We start from the raw sequence: 9,021 nt of genomic DNA, 5'->3' as shown, positions 1-9,021 counted from the left end.
GATTTTCCATGAAGCCAACATCACTCTAATACCAAAACCAGGAAAGGATGCAAGAAAAAAATAAAACTACAGACCAATTTCTCTTATGAACATAGATGCAAAAATTCTCAATAAAATCCTAGCAAATCGTATCCAAGTGCTTATCAAAAAAATAATCCAACACGACCAAGTGGGCTTCATCCCAGAGATGCAAGGGTGGTTCAACATATGTAAATTTATAAGTGTAATTCACCACATAAATAGAAGCAAAAATAAAGACCATATGATCCTCTCAATAGATGCAGAAAAAGCATTTGACAAAATTCAACATCCTTTTATGATAAGAACGGTTAACAATATAGGCATAGACAGGACCTACCTAATAATGAATGATACAAGCCATGTATGACAAACCCACAGCCAACATCATGCTGAAAGGGGAAAAATGGAAAGCATTCCCACTCAGAACTGGAACCAGACAAGGCTGCCCACTGTCCCCATTACTTTTCAACATAGTATTGGAAGTCGTTGCGAGAGCTATCAGGCAAGAGAGCAGAATCAAGGGAGACCAAATAGGGAAAGAAGAGATCAAACTCTCACTCTTTGCTGATAATATGATGTTATATCTGGAAAACCCCAATGATTCAACCAAGAGACTCCTGGAATTGATTAATGAATTCAGTAAAGTCTCAGGTTACAAAATCAATACACACAAATCAGAGGCATTCATATATGCCAATAACAGTCAATCGGAGAACCAAATTAAAGACTCAATACCCTTCAAAATAGCAACAAAGAAAATAAAATATCTGGGAATATATTTAACTAAAGACGTAAACGACCTCTATAGGGAGAACTGTGAAACACTGAGGAAGGAAATTGCAGAACATCTAAATAGGTGGAAAACCATACCATGCTCGTGGATCAGCAGAATCAACATTGTTAAAATGTCTATACTACCCAAAGTGATCTACAGATTCAATTCAATCCTTATCAAATTACCAACATCATTTTTCACAGATATAGAAAAAATAATTATACACTTTGTATGGAAAGAGAGAAGACCCCATAGAGCAAAAGCGATTTTAAGCAATAAAAAAAATGGGAGGTATTAATTTGCCAGACTTCAAACAATACTACAAGGCTGTGGTTCTTAAAGCCGCCTGGTATTGGCACAAGTGCAGGGACACAGACCAGTGGAACAGAACAGAAAATCCAAATATAAAACCATCCTCATATAGCCATCTAATCTTTGACAAAGCAGACAAAACCATACTCTGGGGACAAGAATCCCTATTCAATAAATGGTGCTGGGAAAATTGGATAGCCACATGTAGAAGACTGAAACAGGACCCACAGCTTTCACCTCTCACAAAAATCAAATCACGGTGGATAACGACTTAAACCTTAGGTGTGAAACGATTAGAATTCTAGAAGAAAACATAGGAAAAACTCTTACAGACATTGGCCTAGGCAAAGAATTTATGAGGAAGACCCCTAAGGCAATCACAGCAACAACAAAAATAAATGAATGGGACCTGATCAAATTAAAAAGTTTCTGCACAGCCAAAGAAACAGTCACAAGAATAAACAGACAACCTACACAATGAGAAAAAATTTTCCCATACTACACATTAGATAAAGGACTGATAACAAGAATCTATTTAGAACTCAGGAAATCAGCAAGAAAAAAATCAAACAACCCTATCAAAAAGTGGGCAAATGACATGAATGGAAATTTTTCAAAAGAAGATATAAGAATGGCTAACAAACATATGAAAAAATGCTCAACATCCCTAATCATCAGGGAAATGCAAATCAAAACCACAATGAGATATCACTTAACTCCAGTGAGAATGGCCTTTATCAAAAAGTCCCAAAACAACACATGTTGGCGTGGATGCAGAGAGACAGGAACACTCATACACTGCTGGTGGGACTGCAAACTAGTGCAACCCCTGTGGAAAGCATTATGGAGATACCTTAAACAGATTCAAGTAGACCTACCATTCGATCCAGCAATCCCATTATTCGGCATCTACTCAAAGGAACAAAAGTATTCTATGACAAAGACACCTGTACCCAAATGTTTATAACAGCACTGTTCACAATTGCAAAGATGTGGAAACAACCCAAATGCCCATCAATTCATGAATGGATTAGTAAATTGTGGTATATGTATACCATGGAGTATTACTCAGCTATAAGAAATAATGGTGATATGACTTCTCTTTTGTTCTCCTGGAGAGAGTTGGCACCCATGATATTAAGTGAAGTATTCCAAGAATGGAAAAACAAGCATCACATGTACTCACCAGAAAATTGGTTTCCCTGATCATCACCTAAATGCACATTTGGGAATGATACCAATTGGATATCAGACTGAGGTGGGTGGTGGGGGGAGGGGATGGGTGTATGCCTACATGATGAGTGTGTTGTGCACCGTCTGGGGAATGGTCACACTTGAAGGTGCTGACTCGGGGAGGTGCGGGGTGGGGCGAGGGGATGGGGGTATAACTACATGATGAGTGTGATGCGCACTGTCTGGGGAAAGGGCACTCTTGGAGCTCTTACTCGGGGGGATGGGCGGGACATGGGCAACGTATGTAACCTGAATATTTGTACCCCCATAATAACCTGAAATTAAAAAAAAACAGGAAGAAAAAGAAACACCTAAAATCAATATATATATACATATATATATATATATCTCCTATTTTAAACATGGGCTACAGTCTCGGATAGACATTGCTCCAAAGAATATATATAAATGGCCAATAGGTATATAAAAAGATGTTCTGCAAATCAAAACCAGAATGAGGCACCACTTCACACCTATTACAATTAGCTATTGTTAAAAAATACGAAAAATAGCAATTGTTGGGTAGGATGTGAAAAAATTGGAACCCTTGTGCAGTCTTGGTGGAAATGCAAAGTGGGCAGCTGATATGAAAAAAAGTATGACGTTTCTTAAAAAATTTAAAGTTGTTGTGTGATTCAGCAATTCCACTTCTGGGCATTTATCCAATAGAGTTGAAATGAAGATCTCAAAGAGATAATAGCACTCCTGTGTTCATTGATTTCAGTACTATTCACAATAGGCAAGATGTGGAAACTTGAATGTCCATCAGTGGGTGAATTAATGAAGAAATGTGGCATACACATACAATGAATTATTATTCAGCTTTAAAAATGATGGAAATCCTGCAATATGCTACACCATGATTAATCCTGAGGACATCATGATAAATGAAATAAGCCAGGCACAGAAGGACAAATACTGCATAATTCCACTTATATGACATATCTAAAATAGTCAAACTCATAGAATCAGAGAGTGGAATGAGCAGAATGGTGGTTACCAGGGGTTGTGGGGAGGGGGAAATGAGGAGTTGCTAATCAATTGGCATAAAATTTCAGTTATGCAAGATAAGTTCTAGAGGTCTACTGTACAACAGTGTGCCTACAGTTAACAATACAGTATTGCACATTTAAACATGTGTTAATATGGTAGATCTTACAATCTTACCCTCTCACCACAATAAAATAAAGGTTCTTGCCACAATAAAACAAAATTAGCTAAAATAAAATGAAACAAAAACTGAGATAACAACCTACAGTTTACAGGGTTATTACCTAGATAAGTGATTATGTTCATTAATACCTCTCTTGACATACTGCAGCTATTTAATAAGTGGGTGCTATCAGTACTAGCCTTGAAATGAAAATAGAATGAGTGAGAAAGTATGATCATTAGTTTATGTGAGATAGAAAAGACGGCTATAATCTGGTCTAAAGTGGCACATCATTTTCATCATGCACGTTTCTTTTGTCTTGTTTGTTTGTTTTAAAAAAGAGAACATAGACATGTCTAAGTTTCTGAGGGCTGTAGGAGGGAGATTGTAAACTAGCCGTGCTGTCGTGACAATAGAGTTCAGGGTGAGGCAAGAGGGCTTAGAGAGCAGAAAGCAAGGCTGGAAAACGTAATGAGAAGGAAGGTGAGTGACCTAGTGAAAAGGCAGACAGTTTTATAAAGTACTTTTGCCTGGATAGTAGATGCACTAGCCACAGATTTAAGGTGCAAGAGAAATCAAATAAAATCAAATTACGGACACTCAATCATAGTGCACATGTGACATTAATTCGTCTTCTCATTATTCAAGATAGCCTGCGCTCCTAAAGGACCTGTGTGTGTGTGTGTGTGTGTGTGTGTGTGTGTGAGACACATTGATATTGACAGAGAGAGACTTTCTGCTTCTGTTTTTCTTCCATGGAAGAAGTTGACTTCATTAAACTCCTGCAGACCGCTCTTCAGTCTTTCCTTCTTCCTTGCCCGGTACAGCTCTCTAGCAGTCACTGCATCGCCAGGACAAGACTTGAAATGTTCCATCTTTGGAATCAGTATCAATTTTACCATCCGCCTGCCATTTCCTAGATGGCTACAGTGTGTCAGGTTCTGGGCAAAGTGCTGGGTATACAAAGATGACCTCTTTGCTTCAGTTTCCTCATTTGAAAAATGGTGTAATGATTGTACCTACTTCACAGGATTGTTGTGAGTCTTAAATGATTTAAAACATTTAAAGCACTTAGAACAGTGCCTGCACATAGTAAGTGCGATATAAGCAAGTATTAGCTACTTTTACTGTTATAATATGAACAAGACACAGCCCTTGCTCTCAAGTTTAATGCCATGGGACCTTAGACAAGTCTCATAGCCTCTCTGAACATCAGTTTCCTCAAATGTAGTATTACATACTTTAAATAGTTTATATTTTAGGCCGGGCGCGGTGGCTCACGCCTGTAATCCTAGCACTCTGGGAGGCCGAGGTGGGCGGATCGTTTGAGCTCAGGAGTTCGAGACCAGCCTGAGCAAGAGCGAGACCCCATCTCTACTAAAAATAGAAAGAAACTATATGGACAGCTAAAAATATATATAGAAAAAATTAGCCGGGCATGGTGGTGCATGCCTGTAGTCCCAGGTACTCGGGAGGCTGAGACAGGAGGATCGCTTAAGCTCAGGAGTTTGAGGTTGCTGTGAGCTAGGCTAACGCCACGGCACTCACTCTAGCCTGGGCAACAGAGTGAGACTCTGTCTCAAAAAAAAAAAAAAATAGTTTATATTTTAAAAGATAACAACTATGACATGCTTAACAAAGTACCTGGGAAAGAGTAGAAAGTCATTACATGTTCCCTCTTTCCTTCTATCCTAGGAACACTCTAACATCAAATCTGTAACAATTCACTTTCTCCTAGAGTGGGATTTAAAGGGGTCTTGTTCTACCATTAACTACAGTATTTCCAGTTTAGATCTTTGCTATGGCTAATATCCTTCTAAACTGGTACTCAGCCTTCCCTCTCCCTCACCAGTGTCCTGCCCCCTCAACCAAGTTTATTTACTGTTTGGGATCCCTCAAAGACTGCAAGCTCCTTGGAGGGCAAGTACCACAACATTCATTTATACATTGTCCACAACATTTAGTATATAACTGAACACAAATTAGGAACTCCATAAATGTTTGTGAAATTAAAGAATTAATGGTAAAAAAATTTCATTCTGTATCTTCTGGGAATTATACAGTGTAGCTGCAAATATTTGTCGTATCCTCCATTCTAACAACATGTTTCTTTTCCTTCTCTTTCATCCCTCTTGAGGCTAAATTTCCTTGGCTTTCCACTTAGCAGTTTTTCTTTTCTAAATAGGAGGTTAAAAAGGACGAGCCAAAAAAAAAAAAAAAAACGGTTTGCACCTTGTGTCTTTTCGTATCACCACAGTAATAGCACTGACATAAAACACCAACTCTGTACCAGAAATTCAGACAGCAAGAGGGAGGACTCTGTTTTAAGGTGGTAATAAATCCTGGTGTTAGGCCGGGCGCGGTGGCTCACGCCTGTAATCCTAGCACTCTGGGAGGCCGAGGTGGGCGGATCGTTTGAGCTCAGGAGTTCAAGACCAGCCTGAGCAAGAGCGAGACCCCATCTCTACTAAAAATAGAAAGAAATTATATGGACAGCTAAAAATATATATAGAAAAAATTAGCCGGGCATGGTGGTGCATGCCTGTAGTCCCAGCTACTTGGGAGGCTGAGACAGGAGGATCGCTTGAGCTCAGGAGTTTTAGGTTGCTGTGAGCTAGGCTGATGCCACGGCACTCACTCTAGCCTGGGCAACAGAGTGAGACTCTGTCTCAAAAAAAAAAATAAATAAATAAATCCTGGTGTTTAATGATCAACTCAGCCCAAATAAACATACAGAGTCAGGCTGCATATGTCTTCTCACATTCTTTTTCTCTTCCTCCAATTCATTTTCATTTCTGCTCTAAAGTGGTATGTGTGTATACTTGGAGAACTATTAAAACAGGTATTTTTATAAGCCATATGGCATTAAATAAGACTGTTTTAAGTTGATTGTCCTGAATAAAATCTAAACCCCTTCATCACAGATTACTACACATCACTACATGCTGTCAGACCTTCTAAATCAAAAGATACCCTGTTGCATCAACAGAGTACATTCATGCCTTCATTTAATTATTCACTCATTAACTTGTTCTTTCACTTAAACATTTACGAGCTGTTTACTCTGGGCTAGGCTGTGTGTTGTGAAGAGATGAAAGTGAGCAAGGTGAAGTTTTGCTTCTGTTGCACAATCAGACATGAAAATGGGCAACTATAAAGTCAGCACAATGTAGGTCTACTGAGAATAGGGCAACTAACTTTGCCTAAGGAGGGACTCAGTAAAGGCTTTACAGAGCCAAGTGTTAAAGTATAAATGTACCTGATAAGGACAGAAAAGGGACTATTCATTGCAAACAGAGGAAACAGCATGGGCACATGTAACTTCATAAAGTACTTAAGGAACTAAAAGTACCTCATCAGGTATAAGTTAGCAAGTGGTGGGAAATGAGGTTGGAAGGGTTGACAGGAGCCAGATTGTGCAGAGACTGTATCCGATGAAGGGGTTTAGATTGTATCCTTTAGGCAATAGAGAGTCATTTTAAGCAAGGAAGTGGCATGATCACATTTGCATGTTGTCTGGTGACAACGTGCAGGAGGACTTGGGAGGGACAAAGGACCAGAGAGGCAGAGGCACCCGTTGGGAGATTATTTTACTAGTCCAGGTGAAATATAATAAGGACCTGAATTAGGCTGGTGGCAGTGGGGATGAAGAAAGGAAGACAGGTTGAAGAAGTAGGTAGGCAGTAGCGTTGACACGCTGTGGTAGCTAATTGAATGTGGGGGCAGCAGGGAGAGAGGGATAGAGTAATTAAGGACAACTAAGTTTTTTGCGGTGAAGAGTGGTGATGTTCTCAGAGCAGGGCACACATGACGAAGAGAACAGGGACACAGAGCAGAAAGATAATGAGTGCCTCTGCGCCCTCCTTGTCCTCCTGCCCCACCGCCCGCGGTCCCCGCCGCCGGCTCCCAGCTCCTGCGCGCGCCGTCGCCGCCCCCAGCGCACGAGCTGGGCGCCGAGCTGAGGCCGCCCACGGGGAGCTGCAGTACCTGGGGCAGATCAAGCACATCCTGCGCTGTGGCGCGCTACAACCTGAGAGATGAACTTCCTCTGCTGACAACCAAACGTGTGTTCTGGAAGGGTGTTTTGGAGGAGTTGCTGTGATTTATCAAGGGATCCACAAACGCTAAAGCACTGTCTTCCAAGGGAGTGAAAGTCTGGGATGTCAACAGATCGCGAGACTTTTTGGATAGCCTGGGATTCTCCACCAGAGGAGAAGGGGACTTGGGCCCAGTTTATGGCTTCCAGTGCAGGCATGATGGGGCAGAATACAAATACATGGATTCAGATTATTCAGGTCAAGGAGTTCACCAACTGCAAAAAGTGATTGACGCCATCAAAACCAACCCTCACGACAGAAGAATCATCACGTGTGCTTGGAAAACAAAAGATCTTCCTCTGATGGCTCTGCCTCCATGCCATGCCCTCTGCCGGTTCTCTGTGGTGAGCGATGAGCTGTCCTGCTGTTTGTACCAGCGGTCAGGAGACATCCGCCTGGGCGTGCAGGTCAACATCGCCAGCTACGCCCTGCTCATGTACATGATAGCGCACATCATCGGTCTAAAGCCCGGTGACTTTGTACGTACTTTGGGAAAGGCACATATTTACCTAAATCACATTGGGCCACCGAAGATTCAGCTTCAGCAAGAACCAAGACTTTTCCCGAAGCTCAAAATCCTTTGCAAAGTTGAGACAATTGATTTCAAAGCCGAGGACTTTAAGATTGAAGGTTATAATCCATATCCAAGTATTAAAATGGAAATGGCTGTTGAGAGTGCTTTCAAAGGAGTTTAAAGAATATTGTAAGTCTTTAGAGTTCGGGCTGGATGCCCAGGTGAAAGCTCTTTTTGCGCTAAAGGAAAAAGGAACTTGGTCAAAAATCTGTCAGTGACCTGTCAGTTAGTATAATAACTTTTAAGGATATTAACTTTTAAGGATGTTGCCACTGGCAAATATAAAGGAGCCATTCCCATTAGTAATAAAGGCATTGGGTTTGGTTGACTCACCGAGGGTGTATGAAAATGCTGAGATAATGAATAAAGTGAGGAGAATGAAGATTTATATGCTCTTAATAAAAACATGTACATGCATTTCAATCCCATGTTTTATGAAGGTCGGTGAATTTCAATAATTCTATAGCTTATTCCTTGAAATCTGAGTGAGCTGAATAACACCATCTATTATTGGTAGTGTGAAAACTAAATTTGTTTTATATAGTGCTACAATAAAGAAGTGTTCTGCAAAAATAAAATAAAATAAAATAAAAAAAGAAGAGCTTAGGACTCAGCCAGGTGGCGATGTCCAGTCAGCAGTTAGAAATGTGGATCTGAATACAAGAAAGAAGGGGAATATAGACTTTGGAGTAATCAATCTGACAAGAAAATAAACATATGAATAACTGAATATGCAGCTTGTAGCACTCTTAATTATCAAAGAGCATGCACATTCAGTGGAGTAATGAGCAAGGACAGCACCCCAAGGCAGTTTTTCAACTCAACTCCTATACCATTAATTGTATCCACCATTGAC

At 40.4% G+C, this 9,021-nt stretch overlaps 1 pseudogene; it reads left to right on the top strand.

Moving 5' to 3' along the window:
- The first annotated feature begins 7,139 nt into the window (after positions 1-7,139).
- Positions 7,140-8,286, top strand: LOC138378976 (thymidylate synthase pseudogene; annotated as a pseudogene).
- Positions 8,287-9,021: the final 735 nt, after the last annotated feature.

The sequence above is a fragment of the Eulemur rufifrons genome, chromosome 30, assembly GCF_041146395.1.
Source record: "Eulemur rufifrons isolate Redbay chromosome 30, OSU_ERuf_1, whole genome shotgun sequence".
Taxonomy (NCBI): Eukaryota; Metazoa; Chordata; class Mammalia; order Primates; family Lemuridae; genus Eulemur; species Eulemur rufifrons.
The sequence above is the reverse complement of the archived record's forward strand: the minus strand, read 5'-3'. Positions and strand labels throughout refer to the sequence as shown.